The following is a 24,410-nucleotide window of genomic DNA, read 5'->3' on the forward strand; positions in this document are numbered from 1 at the left end:
GATCCCTGTGTTTTCGGATTCCCTGTTCCAGGTTTATTTATTAAGAGGATAAGCTGCTCTATGTAGCCAGCCCAGAAAGGAGTCTGAAGCAGGGCGGAAGCCGTTCCCACATGCAAGGGGTCGACACTCTCTCAGAGCTCTCACACTGTCCTGCCATTGGCTTCTGGCCCAGGCTAATTCATCTCCATTGACCTGAGCAGGAGCCAGGTGTGTGGTTAATGTGAGGTGGGTACACTGGAGGGCCATCGATAAAACCTACCTGCTTTCTGTATCCCCTTTAAAAGAGGTGACCCAGAAAATCAGCAAGATGTCTCACAGATACCAGATACCCACTTTTGAATCGCCACACAGACAATGGATGCCAATTGCACAAGACGTGCTCTATCATCATTTAAAATACATAAAATAAGTGTCATTATTAATGTGTTTCTGAACCCATTATGGGTTTCTTTACCAACATTGTTCCGCTATAAGGCAATACCATCAAAAGACATGAACACTTGAACGGTCTATCTATCCATGTCTGTTCTTCACCATTACCATCAGCAGGAAATAACTCTTATTACTTTTTTTTTTACCTTACTTTGACAAACTTTTCCAAGACATTTCTCTTTCTTATTCAAAATAGGCTAATCATTCCATAGAAATTGTGTGTAAATAACAAATCATTATGAAAACAGTAATATTTTCCTTGATTTCAAATACATATTCATGGTGTGAAACAAGTCCAAATGAATCCTGCATCATTTCCTTCTGTAGACACCGGGAGAAGCATCTTAGATTTGCTCATACATAAGCAACCATGATCACCAGCCTGAAGCAATGCTCATTTGCATAGTAGTGTAATAACATTATTCTTAATGTTGTATGACAAGTTTGATTCTTCTTTAGTCGTATTTAATTTAGTTTTTTCCGTTTTGACTTGTGTTATGTTTTGACTGTTCTGTGTCTTACAGACCTAAGATACGGCTGCATTGTGAACCTCCAAGCTTATTGGTTTCAGCTTGCAAGGTCCACATGGGACATGCAGGTATGAGAAGAGCTGCGTTTTCACTTTTTGTCACTGTCCCCCTGTCCTCCCCATCCCTTCTTTCCCTCTGTCCCCCCTGTCCTCCCATCTCCCCTGTCTCCACATCCCGTCTTTCCCTCTGTCCCCCTGTCCTCCCCATCCCTTCTTTCCCTCTGTTCCCCTGTCATCCCCATCCCTTCTTTCCCTCTGTCCCCCTGTCCTCCCCATCCCTTCTTTCCCTCTGTCCCCCCTGTCCTCCCCATCCCTTCTTTCCCTCTGTTTCCCCTGTCATCCCCGTCCCTTCTTTCCCTCTGTTTCCCCTGTCATCCCCGTCCCTTCTTTCCCTCTGTTTCCCCTGTCCTCCCCATCCCTTCTTTCCCTCTGTCCCCCTGTCCTCCCCATCCCTTCTTTCCCTCTGTCCCCCTGTCCTCCCCATCCCTTCTTTCCCCCTGTCCTCCCCATCCCTTCTTTCCCTCTGTTTCCCCTGTCCTCCCCATCCCTTCTTTCCCTCTGTTCCCCCTGTCCTCCCCATCCCTTCTTTCCCTCTGTTTCCCCTGTCCTCCCCATCCCTTCTTTCCCTCTGTTTCCCCTGTCCTCCCCATCCCTTCTTTCCCTCTGTTTCACCTGTCCTCCCCATCCCCTCAGTGCTGAGCAGGCAGCCACTGATGAGTGTCCCAGGCCTAACGAGGGCTTCATTGATTCATTCAAGACAAGGAGAGATAAGAGAACAAACAGGTGGTGAGAGAAAGATGGGGAGAGATAGAGAGAAAGAGAAAGTGAAATGGAGAGAGAGAGAGAGAGAGAGAGAGAGAGAGAGAGAGAGAGAGAGAGAGAGAGAGAGAGAGAGAGAGAGAGAGAGAGAGAGAGAGAGAGAGAGAGATGGAGAGCGAGAGAGACCGTGGGGTGAGACAGGGATGCAGCTTAAGCCCCATCCTCTTCAACATATATATCAACGAATTGGTGAGGGCACTAGAACAGTCTGCAGCACCCGGCCTCACCCTACTAGAATCTGAAGCCAAATGTCTACTATTTGCTGATGATCTGGTGCTTCTGTCCCCAACCAAGGAGGGCCTCGAACAACACCTAGATCTTCTGCACAGATTCTGTCAGACCTGGGCCCTGACAGTAAATCTCAGCAAGACAAAACTAATGGTGTTGCAAAAAAGGTCCAGTTGCCAGGACCACAAATACAAATTCCATCTAGACACCGTTATCCTAGAGCACACAAAAAACTATACATACCTCGGCCTAAACAAGAGTGCCACAGGTAACTTCCACAAAGCTGTGAATGATCTGAGAGACAAGGCAAGAAGGGCCTTCTATGCCATCAAAAGGATCATAAAATTCAACATACCAATTAGGATCTGGCTAAAAATACTTGAATCAGTTATAGAACCCCATTGCCCTTTATGGTTGTGAGGTCTTGGATCCGCTCACCAACAAAGGATTCACAAAATGGGACAAACACCAAATTGAGACTCTGCATGCAGAATTCTGCAAAAATATCCTCAGTGTACAACGTAAAAAACCAAATAATGCATGCAGGGCAGAATTAGGCCGATACCCGCTAGTTATCAAAATCCAGAAAAGAGCCATTCAATTCTAAAACCACCTAAAAGGAAGCGATTCGCAAACCTGGAGAAGAGTCCCCTAAGCAAGCTGGTCCTGGGGCTCTGTTCACTAACACAAACAGACCCCACAGAGCCCCAGGACAGCAACACAATTAGACCCAACCGAATCATGAGAAAACAAAAGATAATTACTTGACACATTGGAAAGAATTAACAAAGAAACAGAGCAAACTAGAATGCTATTTGGCCCTAAACAGAGAGTACACAGTGGCAGAATACCTGACCACTGTGACTGACCCAAACTTAAGGAAAGCTTTGACTATGTACTTGCTATTGAGAAAGGCCGCCGTAGGCAGACCTGGCTCTCAAGAGAAGACAGACTATGTGCACGCTGCCCACAAAATGAGGTGGAAACTGAGCTGCACCTCCTAACCTCCTGCCAAATGTATGACCATATCAGACACATTATTCCCTCAGATTACACAGACCCACAAAGAATTTGAAAACAAATCCAATTTTGATAAACTTCTATATCTATTGGGTGAAATACCACAGTGTGCCATCACAGCAGCAATATGTGTGGTCTGTTGCCACAAGAAAAGGGCAACCAGTGAAGAACAAACACCATTGTAAATACAACCCATATTTATTTATTTTCCCTTTTGTACTTTAACTATTTGCACATCGCTATATTTATGTTTATTTATTTTTCCTTTTGTACTATTTACTCATCGTTACAACACTGTATATTGACATAATATGACATTTGAAATGTCTTTATTCTTTTGGAACTTTTGTGAGTGTAATGTTTACTGTTCATTTTTTTATTGTTTATTTATTATCGATTTCACTTGCTTTGGCAATGTAAACATACAGTGGGGAAAAAAAAGGTATTTAGTCAGCCACCAATTGTGCAAGTTCTCCCACTTAAAAAGATGAGAGAGGCCTGTAATTTTCATCATAGGTACACGTCAACTATGACAGACAAATTGAGAAAAAAAATCCAGAAAATCACATTGTAGGATTTTTTATGAATTTATTTGCAAATTATGGTAGAAAATAAGTATTTGGTCACCTACAAACAAGCAAGATTTCTGGCTCTCACAGACCTGTAACTTCTTCTTTAAGAGGCTCCTCTGTCCTCCACTCGTTACCTGTATTAATGGTACCTGTTTGAACTTGTTATCAGTATAAAAGACACCTGTCCACAACCTCAAACAGTCACACTCCAAACTCCACTATGGCCAAGGCCAAAGAGCTGTCAAAGGACACCAGAAACAAAATTGTAGACCTGCACCAGGCTGGGAAGACTGAATCTGCAATAGGTAAGCAGCTTGGTTTGAAGAAATCAACTGTGGGAGCAATTATTAGGAAATGGAAGACATACAAGACCACTGATAATCTCCCTCGATCTGGGGCTCCACGCAAGATCTCACCCCGTGGGGTCAAAATGATCACAAGAACGGTGAGCAAAAATCCCAGAACCACACGGGGGGACCTAGTGAATGACCTGCAGAGAGCTGGGACCAAAGTAACAAAGCCTACCATCAGTAACACACTACGCCGCCAGGGACTCAAATCCTGCAGTGCCAGATGTGTCCCCCTGCTTAAGCCAGTACATGTCCAGGCCCGTCTGAAGTTTGCTAGAGTGCATTTGGATAATCCAGAAGAGGATTGGGAGAATGTCATATGGTCAGATGAAACCAAAATATAACTTTTTGGTAAAAACTCAACTCGTCGTGTTTGGAGGACAAAGAATGCTGAGTTGCATCCAAAGAACACCATACCTACTGTGAAGCATGGGGGTGGAAACATCATGCTTTGGGGCTGTTTGTCTGCAAAGGGACCAGGACGACTGATCCGTGTAAATGAAAGAATCAGTGGGGCCATGTATCGTGAGATTTTGAGTGAAAACCTCCTTCCATCAGCAAGGGCATTGAAGATGAAACGTGGCTGGGTCTTTCAGCATGACAATGATCCCAAACAGACCGCCCGGGCAACGAAGGAGTCGCTTCGTAAGAAGCATTTCATGGTCTTGGAGTGGCCTAGCCAGTCTCCAGATCTCAACCCCATAGAAAATCTTTGGAGGGAGTTGAAAGTCCGTGTTGCCCAGCGACAGCCCCAAAACATCACTGCTCTAGAGGAGATCTGCATGGAGGAATGGGCCAAAATACCAGCAACAGTGTGTGAAAACCTTGTGAAGACTTACAGAAAACGTTTGACCTGTGTCATTGCCAACAAAGAGTATATAACAAAGTACTGAGAAACGTTTGTTATTGACCAAATACTTATTTTCCACCATAATTTGCAAATAAATTAATTAAAAATCCTACAATGTGATTTTCTGGAGAAAAAAATTCTCATTTTGTCTGTCATAGTTGACGTGTACCTATGATGAAAATTACAGGCCTCTTAAGTGGGAGAACTTGCACAATTGGTGGCTGACTAAATACTTTTTTCCCCCACTGTATGTTTCCCATGCCATTAAAGCCCTTAAATTGAATTTAATTGAATTGAGAGAGAGAGAGAGAGAGAGAGAGAGAGAGAGAGAGAGAGAGAGAGAGAGAGAGAGAGAGAGAGAGAGAGAGAGAGATGAAGAGAGAGAGCGAGAGAGAGAGAAGGAGAGATAGAGTCAGTGAGAGAGGAATCCAGATGCAGTCCTCTCTCCTCTCTTCTCTTCTCTTCTCTCTTCTCTCCTCTCCTCTCTCTCCTCTGTCCTCTCTATCCTCTCTCTTCTCTCTCTTCTCTCTCTTCTCTCTCCTCTCTCTCCTCTCTCTTCTCTCTCCTCTATCCTCTATCCTCTCTTCTCTCCTCTCTCTCCTCTCTTCTCTCTCCTCTCTCCTCTCTATTCACCCTCCTCTCTCCTCTATCCTCCGTCTTCTATCCTCTCCCCTCTCCCCTCTGTCTTCTCTCCTCTCTCCTCTCTCTCCTCTCTCTCTCTCTCTCTCTCTCTCTCTCTCTCTCTCTCTCTCTCTCTCTCTCTCTCTCTCCTCTCCTCTCCTCTCCTCTCCTCTGTCTTCTCTCCTCTCTCCTCTGTCTTCTCTCCTCTCTCCTCTCTCTTCTCTCTCATCTCCTCTCTCCTCTGTCTTCTCTCCTCTGTCTTCTCTCATCTCTCTCCTCTCCCTTCTCTCTTCTCTGTCTTCTCTCCTCTTTCCTTTGTCTTCTATCCTCTCTCCTCTCATCTCTCCTCTCTCTTCTCTCCTCTCTCCTCTCTCCTCTGTCTTTTCTCCTCTATGGTTATATACTGAAGGTCTCTGTTCGTTCCACCTGCAAATCGCCTCAGAAACAGAACAGGATTAAACACGCATTATCAAGTAAATGTCAACCACGGCCAAATACAGAGAGTGGTACTATTAAGAATCAGTCCGCATGCATGGGTGAACAATGATTAGCTGCTACCTTATCCTCCTGGAGCTGTACACTGTGTAACGCCAAAATACAGTATGGTGCTAATTTAACATTACCTGTGTGAACAGTCACACTATTGAACAGTACCTCACCAGCAGTGGCAGTCGGTGCCGTTTAAGATTAGGGAGGACTATATTTTTTTAACGAGCATGGCCTTATTTCTATTACAGCATATTGGATGATTGTCATTCATATTCCATTCACCCAGCTCAATGTAACATTGATAGGTTTAGGCTACTACATGACACTCGATATTTGCCCTATACCCATCATGAGCTTGCTACAACCTAGCCTACAAATCATAGTTTATAACGTAGGTGCACAGGTCGAGAGAAAATTGGTGTAATCAAGGTGACAAACAGTGAAATATTCAGCTGTCCGCTGGCTACACCATGGTGCTACCCCACAGAATGCAGTTGAGGCTACTGTAGACCTTCATTGCTGAACAGTGTGTTTTAATCAATTATTTGGTGACGTGGATATATTTACTATAGTTCTATCTAAAAAGGATAAACTTTTTTAATGTTTCACTATTTTTATTAAATTCACTGGGTAGGATGGTCATCCCCTTCCTCCTCTAGGAGCCTCCACTGATCACCAGAAAATAATTCCTCTGATAAACACACGGTTGATTTGCCTTAGCATCTGCTGTCTTAACAAGCACCTGAGAAATACAGTTAAGGAGGTGCACGCGTACAGCACAGTACAGCTCTTCCCTGATCCAACATCTGGGGGAGCAGATGACATGTCTTACACATCTCTGATGAATAATACCATCTCTGTTCTGGTGGGATGATTGAGAGCATTAAGCCACAGAACAGAGCAGTACAGGACAGTTTGTCTAAGCACATACATTAGGATCTACTAAAGACATTCAGACAGAGTAAAATGGGGGTTTTCAATCAAATGTGTCCACCATTTTTCTCCAAAAGCGACTGATTATCTCTCAAAGAAGATTCTTTATTTCTTACTGTACACCTTGGTTGGTCCGTGAGTCACTGTGACAAAATATACTTTTCATTCCGAAGACAATGTGTCCTTCAGGCACCCTAAGTGATGGCTTCACCAGGCAACCACTCAGAGGGGGGGTTTAGGGGGTTGTGAGGGGGTTTCCTGGGACAAAGGCCAATTCTCCTTAGTGTCAGCGATAAAAATCCATCTGATTGAAATTGCGGGTGATTATGATACGAGGAGAGAGATAGAGGGAGGAGAGTCGCTGAGGTGCTCTTTTTCATTCTCCTGTTCTACGCTTCGCCTGATGAAAGCTAATTACGGCGTGTAGCGAGGAGAAGAGGAGAGGCCGCTGTGTTGGCGGAGGAGAGGAAACAGGGGAAAGAAAAGGAGAAAGGGAGAGCAGGGCTAATTGGGGTGTGTGATTACACAGACTGCTGTTGGGAGGATTTAGCCAACAACAGACTCTGCAGCAGGCAACACACTGCTCTGCCCATCAGAGTGAAAGGAGCGATACATAACACTGATATTTCTCTAATGGTGCCACACACACACACACACCGCACACATCTTCACTCCAGTCACGCTACTAGACTAGACAGTGTTGTAATAAAGGAGTAGGGGTAGGATGTTAGCTGTTCCTTGCTGGTTGGGTTTGTAAAGACTAACACTCCTACTGAAGATGGAAGGATCTAAACATAGGTTCAATGCTTATTTGTTAATGACCTCTGTGTTTGGCCATCTCAACAGGAGCCAGCCCCAGCCCAGACTAACAGAACAGCTTGAGGTAGAACCATCCCCAGGCCAGACTAACAGAACAGCATGATGTAAAACCATCCCCAGGCCAGACTAACAGAACAGCATGAGGTAGAACTATCCCCAGCCCAGATAGAACAGCATGAGGTACAAGTTGTCATTAGACAGTAGATTCAGACTGTAACAATTGGACGGGCAACTGAACAGAACAGCACTTGAACTCAGCTCCAGGGTCAACTAAAAGTAAGAGCCCATGAACTGTACATGTAGCGACACCACAATGACCTGCTCTCCAGATCCATGGAGCATCCGTCTTTCCCATTATCGTACTGCTAGATGGGGCATAATATTGATCAGCAGTTAATTCAAAGTCCCCCCATGTAGCTCCCCTTCCTGCTTCTCTCCTTTTATGTTGCAGAACAAAAGCGTAACCAGTGAAAGGCCAGCGAAGGGGTGAGTTAGGGACCATCGATGGTAAAGACAAAACCAAAGGGCTGCTTTGACTAAGTGTCACTGGTTATTTACACTAAGAGAAAGTGTCAGTCTTAGAGAAAAGAGAACCTTGTTAAGGTGAAGACATTTATCTAAGCAGTGCTTTATCTCCAGTTAAAAGGGCCTTACGGATCCCTCAACCTCAGTTCATCACTGACCACGTCACCTGTAATACCACGAGGAAAGAGTTATCATGTCCTCAAGGAGCACCACCAAATTGGAGGTGGCGTTTGCCAGTTATTTGACATCACAAGTACAACTGCTAGGACTGACCAATTACCAATGAAACAATTAAATTGGCACAGAATTATGCGGCATCAAAAACAAATGTTCATTAGAGATGAAGAAGGGAGAGATGAATATGGATTTTCCCACTTCAGGCCTGTCCAGTGGCCTGTTCTTGGGCCTAATCAGTGTCCCTCCCTGCTATCCCATCAGGCTATACTGTACCTTGGTCCGTGAGCCCTCTCGACCCTTCTCTGTGACCTTCACTATCAAAGCTACAGGTGCTACATGAGTGGCTTCACATCAAAGCACCCCAAGTCCTCATAATGAAACACAATGTTGTTGCTCCAACGTTGTCTTTGAACCTCCCCTCCTCCCGATCTGGCCCACAAAGGATAAATTAGCCCCACTTCAGAACACGACGCACCGGCGACATCAGCCACATCCTCCCTCCCCCCCCATCACAGACCCTCTTGATTCAGGCTGCAGCTTTGTTTGGGTGAATTATTACAGCATCGTCAGCTGCTGTTGTTTTTAATCAATTGAAAACCCTGGGCGTCATGATCAAGGTAACTTCTGGATGAGAGCAAACACAGGCGGATCAGAGGAAGGGTGTTATTTGTGCTGGAGGATTGAGGAAGATGTGTGTGTGTGAGATGGTGGTTAAAGATGATGAAGAGGGGCCGAGGCTGGGGTTAAGGAGACCAGGCCCATATACAGATCCATACAGCACATCCATCCATATGTCCAGAAGATAATATTAGAGTGAAGAAGGGGTCTAAAGTGCCGTATCCCACTTCTGGAGTAAATAAATAATATTAATAATAATAATAATAATAATAATAATAAAGTAACAAAAAAGTAGAGGTACAGCAGTCTAAGGCACTGCATCTCAGTGCTAGAGGCGTCACTACAGATCCTGGTTCAATCCGGGGCTGTATCACAACCTGCAGTGATCAGGAGTCCCATAGGGCGGCGCACAATTGGCCCAGCGTCGTCCGGGTTAGGGGAGGATTTGGCCGGGGTTGGCCGTCATTGTAAATAAGAATTTGTTCTTAGCTGACTTGCCTAGTTAAATAAATAAAATAAATACAAATGTCTGATTGGACATTTTGAAGAAAGTTCACTATTTGGCCACTAGATGTCACTATAAGACATGGGGAAAAATAAAATCGACATTATCTAAGTGCAAGTGACAGAGCAAAGGCCTATACAACAGACGTATATCATGTCTACCAATATTGTAGTGTTCAAATCTATTCCTTTGACATTAGAATATCATTAGAATATATTTATGAAACCAAACAAATAGCAACTCATCAAAACACTTGCTCTCTTGTAGTTAAGAGTCGTATTCCTTCTATCTGAGACTCATACTGAAGACATATAATAATATCCTTTGGAGACATGCTGAGAATCCTACATACATTCTAAAAAACGTAAACATAATCTTTACAAGAGTTTGAGTTTCAAAGGATCAATCAGAAAGACTGAACTACGGCCAATGATCTGATGAGCCCCCCCCAAAAAAATAACATCCCGAACGATCTGCTTAGATAAACAATAGGCAGTGGCTGATTGAATAGCGCATTGTTGAGATGAAGGGGGGGGGAGAAACCCCTGGAGTTCAGAGAAATGATAAAGTCCATTGAAATGACTTGCTGATAAGCTTTCCATCTCTCCCGGTCATCAGAAAGGAAAGTTGGGAGACAAATTGCACACCCAACAAAAGTCTCTCTCTCTCTCTCTCTCTCTCTCTCTCTCTCTCTCTCTCTCTCTCTCTCTCTCTCTCTCTCTCTCTCTCGCTCGGTCTAGATTATAATTGTTACTTGTTTATGTTGTTTGAGATTGCAACAATACAATTCGTTTTAGTGAGTGGCTGACTGCAGGCAATAACTTCTCCTTCTCTACTCTATCATACTCTATTGGCGGTGCCCCTTGTGAAAGGGATCCAAGACCCTGTGACCAAAAAGTTGTAACACCTAAATATTTATTGTAGCATCCTTACAGTGAGTTCCCATAGTAGGTCCTAGATCACGTCTCCCAAACAGATTGTCATTCAACCCAATTTATTCGGGGTAACCTTTTGTAAAATGCCCATATGCTTGAGTAGCATCAACACGCACATGCTTCTGTTTATCGCCATAATGCAGACACATATGGACAAAACTGCTGGGCAAATGGAGAGTTAACATCTGGAACAGGTAACCAATCTAATGTTTCATGCACTGATATTGTGACATAGGACTATATATATAAAATGAAAAGGAATGTATTCTTGCCCGTTTTAATTGACTCAGCTTATGTTTTTCTTTTTACAACGCATTTTAAAACAAGCTATGTTTTATGTTGCAGTAAGATTATTTCATGAGCATTATTACTGGGCTCTATGATTTTCTAAAGCGTATGGAAACAGGTGTTTTGTAGGCTACTATTTACCTGGTAACTAATGATCTGTTTTGTGATTGGCCATTGCATTATTGGCATACAAATTTTATTGATACAGGAAGTGACAGACAAACAGTTTTTGTGTTGTGGCAGATGGTGTTCAATATTTTGACCATTATAGATGCTAAATACTTGCAATGTTATTAAAAGATGGTCAGGTGAGTTAACTGCTAATAGCCATCTTCACTTCACTTTGTGTGTGAGAGAAGCTGAACTAACTAAACACTCGACTGTCTCGACAGATAGACCTATCACATTGATTGAGTTCGAACAACTTCTTCACGCACGTCCTTGCAATGTTGACTTGCACCACGAATGCTGTCTTCCCAGAAAGGCGTCTGATGAGGTAGGCGAGTTGTTCTCCCCTCTCCTTGCAATCTCCACGGTTTGCCCCGGAATAACACAACCTACAAGAGGCTCTTCTCCTCTTTCCCTCTCCCATCACGGCGCACGAGGCGTGATTTCTCGACTTCTCCGTCCTGAATAACGGTTGTTGTATTATCTTCCTACAAGCTAATTCATTGGGGAATATAATTATGAGCTGTTATCAAGAGGTATTGAAGAGATTGTATTATCTGGTAGACCGTTGAATGACCCACAGGTTTTTGACTGCGGCTAATAGTTTGATATAATCACTTGAATAAAAGTAAATTGTTACTTGCGGTCTCGTTGGCAGTTTCTATTCAAGAACCAAATCGTCAGGTGCCATGTCTGTTTAAGGGAGAATAATAATAATAAAAAAAACGTTTACAATTTACATTTTCATTAGTCTGTGAATCTTGCTAGGAGCATATTCCTCGTTTTATTTCCCCCAAACATGCTTTACAATCCAGTTTAATGCAATAAATACACATTTCATAATTTTTGATAAACCCATGTGACATTTAAGTGCAATTCTAATTTAAATGAATATAATTTGCCTTCGAGTAACTGAAGGTATTTGAATAACATGAAGTCTGCATTTTATTACAACTGAGCAAGCTTTGAGAGGTTGTTTTACATAATTTCAGTGACGATTGAAAAAAATGAATAAACAATGGTTTATGTAAAATGACACAATCTAAATTGCATAACAAGAAGAGCACATGATCAAGACGCATGTTAAGGATCTATGAAGGGGACTATCATGGCAATACAGTACTAGGTTACACTACTTTATATAGCCTACATTGTGTATGTTCAAATGCCTATTGAATTAAAATAAAGAAATAATGTATGACAAGAAGCTAAAACAAAAATCAACTTGTCATTCAAGATAAACATACTGTGCATCAGTGATATGAATCTAATACCTTAGAAACACATTCAATTAATAATTTATTTAGAACACATTTAGAAAACACACACACTCTTGCACTCTCTCTATTGATGTCTCAATGTAAATAAGTAGTTGCGGTGACTGTGTGTTATTTGTGTAATATGGCCTATTACTGTAGGCAGTGAAACGATATCTCTTCTCCATGCAAGTTTCCCCCCTGGTTCAACAGTAATGTTTTGGGGATTCCAAACCAGAATACTGAATAAAACAGACCATTATGCTTCAATACATACCTGTCTAGAAAACCTGTTCACCAACTGAAATCTATGGTAACAACATGAAGGGGTGCATCAAATGGAAGGGGGATGCTCCTATAACCTGCCGCCCTACTTCAAAGGACCGCCGCAAAGGATAATTGAACTTAGCAATAAGCCTCCCTCTATTGTTTTAATAGTGGTGGGCATGGATTTTCTTTTACCTGCTGCCAAATGACTTACATTTGCATGCTCTTTAGCAATCTGCCCTTTTCTCTGAAATAACACTCATTGCGTAATATTCAAATGAGAGCGGGCCTCAGCCACTAGTACATTATGATTAGCTGGAAAACGTTTTGCATCTGCCAGCCCCTTCACTGGCTGAGCCCACATTATTTAGTGGTACACAAAGGTTTATGGGCGATCGTTTGATGGACACGCCGCCTTTTGATTTTTAATTGTAATCCTCTCCACTTGAGGACTGTGGAAATGCTCCTGCCGTCGTTTGAAACCCTGCAACCGGAGATGTGGAATAACATTCAGCCCCGGTGAAACGCCGGCCTGCTTCTCGTCCCTGTGCTGCAACATTAAAAGGTGGAATCCAACTGAAATGTAAATCACAGTTCTTGAAAACAAATTAGGGCGAAAGAGAACAGGGCAGCGCTCTATCAGTACAGCATCAGAAGGGCTCCATCTAGGAGGTGGGCTTTTCTTTCAGTCCCCAAATTGCAGCTAGGGCTGTTATCATGGGTAATAGTGTGCTGTCAGCCAGGTTGATTACAAGGTTATAGTAAACAATCCGCTCTAACTGCTCACTCCCGATGAATTGGAGCGGGGGGAGAGAGAGAGGAGTACCCATCACATTCATCCAGCAGATTCAAACAGACTCGCTGCCTGTCTGCCTGGCTGGGTGCAATAGTTGGGGCCACTGTCCCAGCCTCCTCCGCTTCTCTAACTCTCCTGATAATTGGCCATTCTACTCTGGTGTGGTTTTTGCAGGCCTTTACCTAGTTATCATGCTTCTAACCATCAAGCTGTGCTGCTATATCACTGGAGAAATCACTTTAATAGATGCTTGAAGAGTGACTGACAAATGGTCCGGCTGATTTTGAGAACTGTTGTAAGCCTAATACAAATAAATAACCAGGTTATAGACACAACCTGTGAGGATTTGGGGCTAATAACCAATTAACAATATGAACCAACTCATTTGATCATCATGATGTTGAGGTGCACCTTGGTTCATTCACATGATGTCTATAATACTCTGTGCAGACTTACGGTGTATTGAAAATGAATGGAAACTGATGTGCACAAACAGGTTGACTGTGGTGGCATGGGATTATAATGCACTGTATGGCCTTGCTGTGTCCATTACATTAACTAATACTAATGCTTCTGCTTCACTATCTCTGTTTACACTACTGCCTACGCACACTGGTCTTATTCTGATAACTGGACGGGATCTACCTGCTATTTTTACCATTCATCAATTGTATTTGACCACAGGGAAAAGGTATATCAAATGCAATTGTATGAACATGGCAGTGCCGGTTGGATTGAATTGATTCCTTAGAGCCTGCTCCGCTAGCAAAGAGTTGAATACAGAGGTTATCACAAACAATCCTGACCGTCTGTGACCTGCTCCTTCTAAACTCCTCTGGTCTAAAACAATCCTGACAGTCTGTGACCTGCTCCTTCTAAACTCCTCTGGTCTGAGAAACAATCCTGACATTCTGTGACCTGCTCCTTCTGAACTCCTCTGCTCTGCTGTCCAGTCATTTGGGGGTAGTGATAAACACACTGCAGTACTATGTAGTGAATAAGAGCTGAGGACAGACCAGACCAGAGCGCTCTCTAACTCCCAGCTCTGCTATCCTCAGCGGTACCATTATTTGTCTCAATCAGCTCCTTGTTTGAGCCACTTTCAGGCAATTAAAGATAGTTGGAGTTACAAATTTGTTACAAATCAAGCTTGTTGAGATCCCGCTAAAATTGAGACGGGGGTGCAAAGAGGTGGAGGAGGGCTAAGGGGGCGGGTGGGATTGGTTTCTGCAAGCTTGCCTCTGTCCCGAGTTCCCGAGTGTGGAGGTCTGATAGTAACGGTACACAGGGGTTCCAGGGGAAAGGGGTCAGTCCTTTCCAGGGCCGTCTCCATTAGGGAACAAACAGGACCATTGTGGAGCCTTTGGAAGTGATGAGGTTGCAAATGGAATCCTGCAGGAGGAAACAAAGCTGAGGGGATTGTTTAGTGTAACAGGACTCTGGGGCAGGTGCCCCTCTCGGACACTTTAATTGATCTAATTTGTTACTTATACCTCCCCGATCAAGCTGCTATCATTGCTGGCCTGTCCCAAAGAGAGTCCTAGCCCTGGCCGGGCACTGCTGCTGTGTCACGGTCAGCTAGGAGAGAGAGAGAGAGAGAGGGGGGGTAGAAAAGGGGGAGACTGACGGGAGAGAGGGTAGAGGGAGGCCAAGATCTCCAGCCAGCCAATCAGTGAGACCAGGACCAGGGCTCTACCCTTACCGGCTTCATTTCAGCAGCGTTAGTTCACCTGGCCCTGAAACGAGACGCTCCCAAATATCCCAATTACACCCGCACTTCTTGTCCTTTTGTAACAGGAATTCTCCCTGTGTGTTTTTTTTCTGTACACCAAGAGCACAAAGTACACAGTTGTCCAGTGGAGTAGCCCAGACGATGTGCTCAAGCAGGCATGTCTGTTTTACAGGAAGTTAGAGGATCGCATGTGCTGTTAATGGCCTCAATTGAACACTATCAGGCCACTGTTATGTAAACGGACATTTTACAGCTGCTGTGGATCATGTACAATGTTATTGATCTGGGCATCATGGATTCTTTAGCTGCACGGATCTTGTTTATGCTGTCATTACTGCTACTGTTTAGCAACTTCTGTCCTTTGCATTTGCTAAATGAGTGTGTTTGGCACAACGTTTTTCAAGATTGTGTCCTGTCATAACGTTTAGTCCATTTCACATGGCTTGACTTTGTTCAGTTCCTGATATGGAGGTCTAACCCATATACTCTCTGTGGTGTAACCATACTGGGGCCAAAGCTCAGACCTGTCTTATGGTTTAAGTTTGGTGTACTTTCTTGGTGCATAATGTTTGACCAATCAAGTTTCTACCCAGTTGGTCTCTGTGAGGCAGTGCTGGTTTGGCCTTTCAAGGTCGCGTGGCTTCATAGACTTCTATGCCATGTCTCTGTATGCTTTTGGCTATTTCTGTTGGCCTTTTGTTATTTCAGCCCCCTCCTGTCAGTGTCTTTAAAGTTGGCATGAGAGGGGTGAGAGCCCTCCAAGCTGCATGCCTGCAGCTCCTCACGCATTTCAACTTGGCTGTCAACAGACGAGATGGGCGCAATTCACCCCAATTAGCCAAATCCTCTCCGATTTTCTAAAACAAATCGCATTTTTATTTCGCCCGCGTCCATCATCTGCCAATTTCACTGGAAGAAAGAGTGCCACCAATTAATGACCGGGGGCCGACGGCACCACGCACCACCAGCCCTGCCCTCCCTGGAACTGGTGCAGCATGTTTCAAGCGTCGGGTGGCATCTTGTGAGGCCGGCTCTTCATCAACGGTAAAGCAAATGCAATGAGACTAATAGGAAGCTAGTTTCCAGCCAGCCGCTGATTAAAAGGTCTATGGAGCTCCCGAGGCATCGCCTGCGTCCAGGTCTCCGTCATCACATCGGGTAGGGGAACTCTAGATTGCTCCTGTAATGTCATTTCGGACATCAGCACGTCTGTCTCCCTAAGGGTCCTCCCATCCTTCCCTCAGACTCATTTGTTTTGGGTGGTTGCTACGCGCGGCTAGGAAATCTACACTTCTTCCTTTGGGGTGTTAATTAAGGAGAGCATCCAAAATTAATCAGCAAATTCACCAGGGCGAAGGGGGATCAGTCTGAAGGCCGGGAAACAAAGTGCTCTCGCACCGTGGAGAAAGGAGCCTTCGGCTATGGCCACGGAGATAAACAAGTGCACAGACGGCGATGTGACACACAAATTCATATAAGTATATCATTTTACACTCATTTTCCTTGTCAGCTTGTCACATTGAATTATAAAGGTTGATTCGCTTATCTGGCTAAGTGCGATCACACACGCCCGGTCATCTGAATATCATCATATGGTCAACGTCTCCAGTGAAAGAGCTAGGCTAACTGGGATAGCCAGAGTTACAGTGGACGCTCCTCTGAAGTTAGGCCAACCTCAAACGGACAGAGACCCTTCTGAAAGTCACGGCATGTTCACTCGACCAACTCAAGCTTATCTCGCAACCAAACTCCCACTCTGCAATCCTGCATTTGGTCTCCCTTGTCTCAACCAAAACACCAGAAGCATCCTCTGTGTCCCGTACTACTTTCATTCACTTTCATCTCTCTTTTTCTCCACCTTCAACACCTAAACATACTTAGATATTACTCCATTTTTGTCTTTTTAATTTATCTTTGGAGTTTTTTTGTTGTTGCACTGTGTAATTAGCACAGCGCCTGGAGGCTATTTGTGACCTTTCAGTATGTAAATACACCGGCGATGCCTCTCTCTCGTTCCCCATGACAGGAGCCGGGTGGGGTGTAACACGGAGGCACTTGGCTGGGGTGACACCACTAAGGGCATGTTTGGCAGTCAGCTATTGATATGAGTGAGCGAGGTGTTTGGTTCCGCACCATGGCAGCAGATTGATGGGTGACAGGTGTGACACTATTGCCTGACGCAATGCGGAGACACTGTCTCCTGTCACTTAACTCCTCTCGCTGCCTCTTCCAACACGGAGGGAATCATGAGGCCTGTCCTTCAAGTTCTCTTGGGTGAGAGAGAGGGCCTCTCTCTGAGGGGATACAGTGGCACTAGCATGAACAGGCACAGGAGGCTGCTGCGGGGAGGACGGCTCATAATAATGACTAGAAGTGAATGGAACGGGATCAAACACAAGGAAACCAAGTGCTTGATGTGTCAATGCCATTTTTATTCCATTCCAGCCATTACTATGAGCCCGTCCTCCCCAATTAATGTGCCACCAGCCGTCTGTGGTGGAGAGGCAGGCAGGCTGCACCCATTGCCATCTACTGTAAGTATACAAAATGTTTCTGGATCTGACACGCCATTGTCCTTCACTGTTACGAGGTGGAAAGACGGCATGTTACTAACATGGATTTGGATGGGAAGGCTGTAGAGAAGGGTTAAAATCAGCATACAATGGGACTTTCAGGGATAAACTACTGAATGATGGTTTTGGCTGTGGCTTCCTACACGGTACGCTAACTGTACCTAGATCAGTGAAATTTTAGAATTCACTCTAGAATTCACTCTTGCGTTTGAAACATATAATGGTATAAGTGATAATATACAGTACCAGTCAAAAGTTTGGACAGCTACTCAGTCAAGGGTTTTTCTTAAATGTTTTACTATTTTCTACACTGTAGAATAATAGTGAAGACATCAAAACTATGAAATAACACATATGGAATCATGTAGTAACCAAGAAAGTGTTAAACAAATCAAAATATATTTTCTATTTGAGATTCTTCAAAGTAGCCACCCTTTGCCTTGATGACAGCTTTGCACACTCTTGGCATGTGGCTTCCTACACATTACGGCTAACTGTACCTAGAGCAGTGAAACTTTAAAACTCTCTAGAATTCACTCTTGCGTTCACTCATGGTATAAGTGATAATATATGTGAAAGGAAATGACCTGCGGTGTGATTTGAATTTTCACCTATTTCACATTTCAAACCTCTTTTTCTTTTCTTTTTTGTCATAGATGACACCCTGAACACATTGTTAGGCGGTTAGTATCCATCCTATATTCTCGTTACATAAAACTATGCCAAAACAGGAAATGTGTCCATTTTACAGTAGGCTAATATATACATTAGCTGGTTCTAGTTAAGTGGTCCACTGGGTCAGAGGGGTGGTTAAGAAGATCTGGCTGGACTAGAGATTGGGGTAAAGTATAGGCGCTGCATTCTATACAGTCCTGTCCTGGAATGGGGCTGAGGTAGAACCTAACTCTTTTGGCCTGATTTAGCAGATTTGGATGTTTGTACAGGATACCATGTACAGGATACACATGGTATACCCCGTCTCAACTAAATGCTTACTTGCAGGTTCCTTCTCAACAATGCAACAACAATAAGAAATTATAAAAGATAAGAATGCGAACATAAAGTCATATAGAATAAACGTAGTGCTGCAATTAACTGATGACAGAGTCCTGGTCCAACTAACAGACTCTCTTGCTACCCACACACTTTTTTCAGCTCATTATGAGAACTTCAGAAACCATATTGTGAGAAAAAAGTGTTTCTGACACATGCTGGCTTTTGAACTTTTCTTGACACCCCCAAAATGGCTTGTGTAGCCTGTGTTGAATTGTGATATGGCTTTTATTCCTCTGAGACATTCTAAAGTGTTTTTGCCCACATTAGCATACATTAGAAACGAGCGGTGGATTGCCAAACTACATTACTTTAAAAGACAAATGGAGATCTGCATATTGTGAATATGAACGAGGACTAGTAATATGGAATATTAATTGATGGTAATCTCCTTTGCCAGATCATGATTCTGAAATGAGCCAACTCTGACCTGTTATAGTGGTAAATATAGATACAGGGAGAAAAGAGATGTAGAGAGAGTTTTAACACACACACACATACACACGCGGCTGAATAACTTACGAGGGTTGTCATCCTTTGTACACATGCATAAACAACACTGCAGACAAGACACAGCCGTGTGGAAATACAGCTGAAATGAGTTGTAATTGTTTTACTTCAGCTGGCGTTTAATGTATGAATAATGTGTACAAATGGCACGTCTCTCCTTCCATTTGCAGAGAGCAGTGGTGTATTCATGGACTGCCGGTGGTCTCCGGGGGCCGCCTCGCCCCCTTCAGCTGTATTAAATACCTCTAAAGTGTATAATTGCTGATCAGAGAGGCTGTTTGGTGTGTAACGGCCTTCTTTCACAGAGTGGCGGATGGTGGGAGGGGGAGAAGGAAGGAACGCTACACCTCAGGTATCATTTTGCTATATTTGTTCACAGCGGCTGGTTGCTGGTTGCTAGCAGTGGAAGACACACAGCGGAGTGGGTCAGTCAATGGGAGCAGTGGTGTCTCTTTACCAGGGCCTTTGTGTGGAGAACAGGTTGGGTTGTAGCATTGTGGCGCTAACCGGCAGAGCTGACATAGATCCACTTAATAACTAAAGGCCCGACTACACAGTGGGATCCCTATCTGCCTGCCACACTGACCTCTGAGAGGGGCTACCCAGGGGGCCTTGGTGTCCCTGTCCCCTGGTCACAATGAGGGGCATCCAGCATCGCCCTGCATCGCCCTCCACCCCCCTCCAGACAGTGCACCTGCCCAGCTACCCCCCCATCCCCCAGAGTGGTGTCTGTGTGCGGCCAAGGCCCACATTCCACTTGGACACTGATGCAGAGTGACCAAAGTGACCGTTTCACACGAACTGCCCTCCAGTAGAGCTGTGCCGGAGCCAGACGCAGGCAGGCAGGCAGGCTGGAGAGGACAGGGGACAGGAGGGGACACAGGATGGACATCCTTAACTGTAAGGCGACAGACTCACTGGTACATGTTTGTCTAGAAGGCTGTCTTAAGGCAGCTGCCAACATATTTAACTCATGGACATTACTGTCTGAGATCACACAGCTGTATTTTATAGAATGTTCCCAACACAAGAACTGAGTTTGGTAAGAGTGCTTTTAGCTTGGCTGCCCCATCATATCGGAACACTTTGTAGAAGGATTTTAAGACTAGATCATTTTTATTCTGATTGATTTTAAATCCCGGATTGGAGGGCTGCTGACCACAGATTGCACATGTCTTTAAACCTGCTCCTTCAAGCTCACTCATGCACTTTGCACTGTTTTAACTTAGAATCATTGTTCTGTCTCATGTGGAACTATACGTATGATGCTCTCAGTCTGGGCCAGGGCTCACTTGAAAAAGAAATGTCATCTCAATGTGACCTCTGGTTAAATAAACAATACATAACAAAAGAAAACAAGAGACACAGAGCAAAGGGAGATAAAAGTCTGCACACAGACAACAGCAGAGAGCTGCAACAAAGATAGTCATCAGTCATACAGGAAAAATGGAATTATAGAAAGAGATGCAAGCAATAGGAGCGAGAGACAGATGGAGAAAGAGGGAGAGAGAGATACAAGCCTAGATGGAATAGCTATTTGAAATGTATACAGAATTATAGTTATACGTAGTGTTTAACACCACTAAACGAGTAGGGATCATATGTGACTGGAAATTACAGTGAGGGGAAAAATTATTTGATCCCCTGCTGATTTTGTACGTCTGCCCACTGACAAAGAAATGATCAGTTTATAATGTTAATGCTAGGTTTATTTGAACAGTGAGAGACAGAATAACAACAAAAAAATCCAGAAAAATGCATGTAAAAAATGTCAGAAATTGATTTGCATTTTAATGAGGGAAATAAGTATTTGACCCCTCTCAATCAGAAAGATTTCTGGCTCCCAGGTGTCTTTTATACAGGTAACGAGCTGAGATTAGGAGCACACTCTTAAAGGGAGTGCTCCTAATCTCAGCTTGTTACCTGTATAAAAGACACCTGTCCACAGAAGCAATCAATCAATCAGATTCGAAACTCTCCACCATGGCCAAGACCAAAGAGCTCTTCAAGGATGTCAGGGACAAGATTGTAGACCTACACAAGGCTGGAATGGGCTACAAGACCATCGCCAAGCAGCTTGGTGAGAAGGTGACAACAGTTGGTGCGATTATTCGCAAATGGAAGAAACACAAAAGAACTGTCAATCTCCCTCGGCCTAGGGCTCCATGCAAGATCTCACCTCGTGGAGTTGCAATGATCATGAGAACGGTGAGGAATCAGCCCAGAACTACACAGGAGGATCTTGTCGATGATCTCAAGGCAGCTGGGACCATAGTCCCAAGAAAACAATTGGTAACACACTACGCCGTGAAGGACTGAAATCCTGCAGCGCCCGCAAGGTCTCCCTGCTCAAGAAAGCACATATACAGGGCCATCTAAAGTTTGCCAATGAACATCTGAATGATTCAGAGGAGAACTGGGTGAAAGTGTTGTGGTCAGATGAGACCAAAATTGAGCTCTTTGGCATCAACTCAACTCGCCGTGTTTGGAGGAGGAGGAATTCTGCCTATGACCCCAAGAACACCATCCCCACCGTCAAACATGGAGGTGGAAACATTATGCTTTGGGGGTGTTTTAAAGGGACAGGACAACTTCATCACATCAAAGGGACGATGGACGGGGCCATGTACCGTCAAATCTTGGGTGAGAACCTCCTTCCCTCTGCCAGGGCATTGAAAATGGGTCGTGGATGGGTATTCCAGCATGACAATGACCCAAAACACACGGCCAAGGCAACAAAGGAGTGGCTCAAGAAGAAGCACATTAAGGTCCTGGAGTGGCCTAGCCAGTCTCCAGACCTTAATCCCATAGAAAATCTGTGGAGGGAGCTGAAGGTTCGAGTTGCCAAACGTCAGCCTCGAAACCTTAATGACTTGGAGAAGATCTGCAAAGAGGAGTGGGACAAAATCCCTCCTGAGATGTGTGCAAACCTGGTGGCCAACTACAAGAAACGTCTGACCTCTGTGATTGCCAACAAGGGTTTTGCCACCAAGTACTAAGTCATGTTTTGCAGAGGGGTCAAATACATATTTCCCTCATTAAAATGCAAATCAATTCATAACATTTTTGACATGCGTTTTTCTGGATTTTTTTGTTGTTATTCTGTCTCTCACTGTTCAAATAAACCTACCATTTAAAATTATAGACTGATCATGTCTTTGTCAGTGGGCAAACGTACAAAATCAGCAGGGGATCAAATACTTTTTTCCCTCACTGTACATCTGTTAATGAAGTGAAGAAGAAGATTCACACTCTTTTAGTTTGTTATTATATTTAACATAAACCTTTTTACTTATTACGTTGTTAAACAGAAGCCCGGCAAAATTATTTGAATATGAATATTTACTGTAGTTGGATATGATAATATTTATTATTTGGTTTAAGTAGAAAATCATATTTTACTTTATTTCTGTCTTTAATTGTGATATTAACAATTCAGATTAAGTTAACAACAATATGAAGGTCATTTATACATAAAGTGGTCTAAAAAGCTTGAAGTGTCTTATCGAAACCTTGACAGATTCTTTTGTTCCAGCTAATTTGAGCCGTTTCAAAATGTTGATGGTCAAAATTATCCTCTGAATTGTCCAAATAGAAGACCTGAAACCCAATGTTAAAGGCCAAGGCCAGTCAAATTGAGGAAATAGTACAGAATGAATAGCAGGAAAATTTAAGTTTGTTCTCAATTAAATATGAATGCTTAGAGGCAAATCCTGTCACCACGGCAAATATTTCACTCCTTCCCGAACGTGAAGATAGGAAGCTTGTGCTAGCAGGAACGTGTTGATTAATGAAAGACAAACCTAAGCCAATTTAGTGCACATTTTCCTCCTCCCTCCCTCTCTCCCTCCCTCCCTCCCTCTCTCCCTCCCTCCCTCCTAGCCTTGTTAGTCCTCAGCCTTAGGTGGAATCATTGAACAGAGGTTTGCTGTGGCACAGGCCCCTCCGAAAGAGAGAATAGAGCAGAGAGAGGGTTGAAATAATTTGTTTAATTTGGAGCAGCTCCCCTCACAGCAGGTGATGATGGGGATATGGGGGTTGTTGGGAGGAGGGGGCTTGGTGGCGGGCGGGCGGGCGGCTCAGGGGTGCCCCGTGTCACACTTCACTTGCCCCAGCTGCAGACCCTTGGTGTCGGCCATGACCCCCCTCCCCCACCCGGTCACCACGCAACCCTCGCCAACACAAAACCAGCTCCTAATTATCTCTGAATAGCAGTTTCATTTAACCCTAACTTGTGGTAATGGATTGTGATAGGTAGATGAGGGAGGGAGAAAGAAAGAGAGATTCTTCCTCCTTGTTAATTGTCACGACACCCGTTGTCAGATTCCTGTTATTGTAAAAAACTTTTGTGCCTCCCGGTTTGACCCAGACTTACCAAAGACGCCATTTGTGTGTATAATTCCCCCGTGGAACAAAAGAGAGGGAAATTGAATGAGAGACAGGGTGAACCGACATACACAACCAATTGTAGAGAACTGGCTCATTGTGAAATGTCTGTACACACTTGGAATCGATTTGCAGCTTAACTTTTCCAGAGAATTCTGAGCCAGTGAAAACCCCAGATCAGTATAGGACAACAACACTATGATTCATCCCTCCTGCTCTTTCCTGGGAACATGGCAGACAACAGAACAGCAAAACAACAAACAGTTTGGCCTGAAAGGCCACTGTAGCCTGTGGTCTTCTGTGCAGGCAATGGTCGGACAGCGGTGGCAGTTGGTCACTCGAAAAGCGGCTGGTCGGTCAGTGAAGTAGGTGAAGGGCACTCGAGCTGCGGCTCCAACAGAGAGAGACTGAAGTGCTTCAGTTCAGCCGAGAGGGACGGGAACGGGGACAGAACTCGCTGCTGTGGAGGGTCGTCATTGGAAACGAGAGTGTCATCAGACAGGGCAGGTCAGGGGTCAGCTCTGGTCCTGATGAGTCCGTGGCCCCTTGCTGCCTCCTCTCTCTACATAAACGTCTGTTACAGGGAGGAAACATTGGACAGAACAACAGTATAAATGTTACCAACTAATAGTGGTGGTGTTCAATTATTGTGGAGTATTGTATAATTTTACATTTTACATTTACTTTTACATTTTAGTCATTTAGCAGACACTCTTATCCAGAGCGACTTACAGTAAGTGAGTGCATACATTTTATTGTAAGTGGACACTGCTACTTAAGGATTATTCTTAAAATCCTTATTCACTATAGATGACCGTAAACTTTTGGGGGCTCTGGACTCACCCGATATAGGTCCATCCACTGTACTTGATGGTTATCATTGGATAAGCTGGACCTCTATAGCTGGACAGACACTGTTTGCTCTGGCTTTACAGTCTGTGGACTTACATTACAATGCG

This window comes from Coregonus clupeaformis, chromosome 20 (genome assembly GCF_020615455.1).
Source record: "Coregonus clupeaformis isolate EN_2021a chromosome 20, ASM2061545v1, whole genome shotgun sequence".
Taxonomy (NCBI): domain Eukaryota; kingdom Metazoa; phylum Chordata; class Actinopteri; order Salmoniformes; family Salmonidae; genus Coregonus; species Coregonus clupeaformis.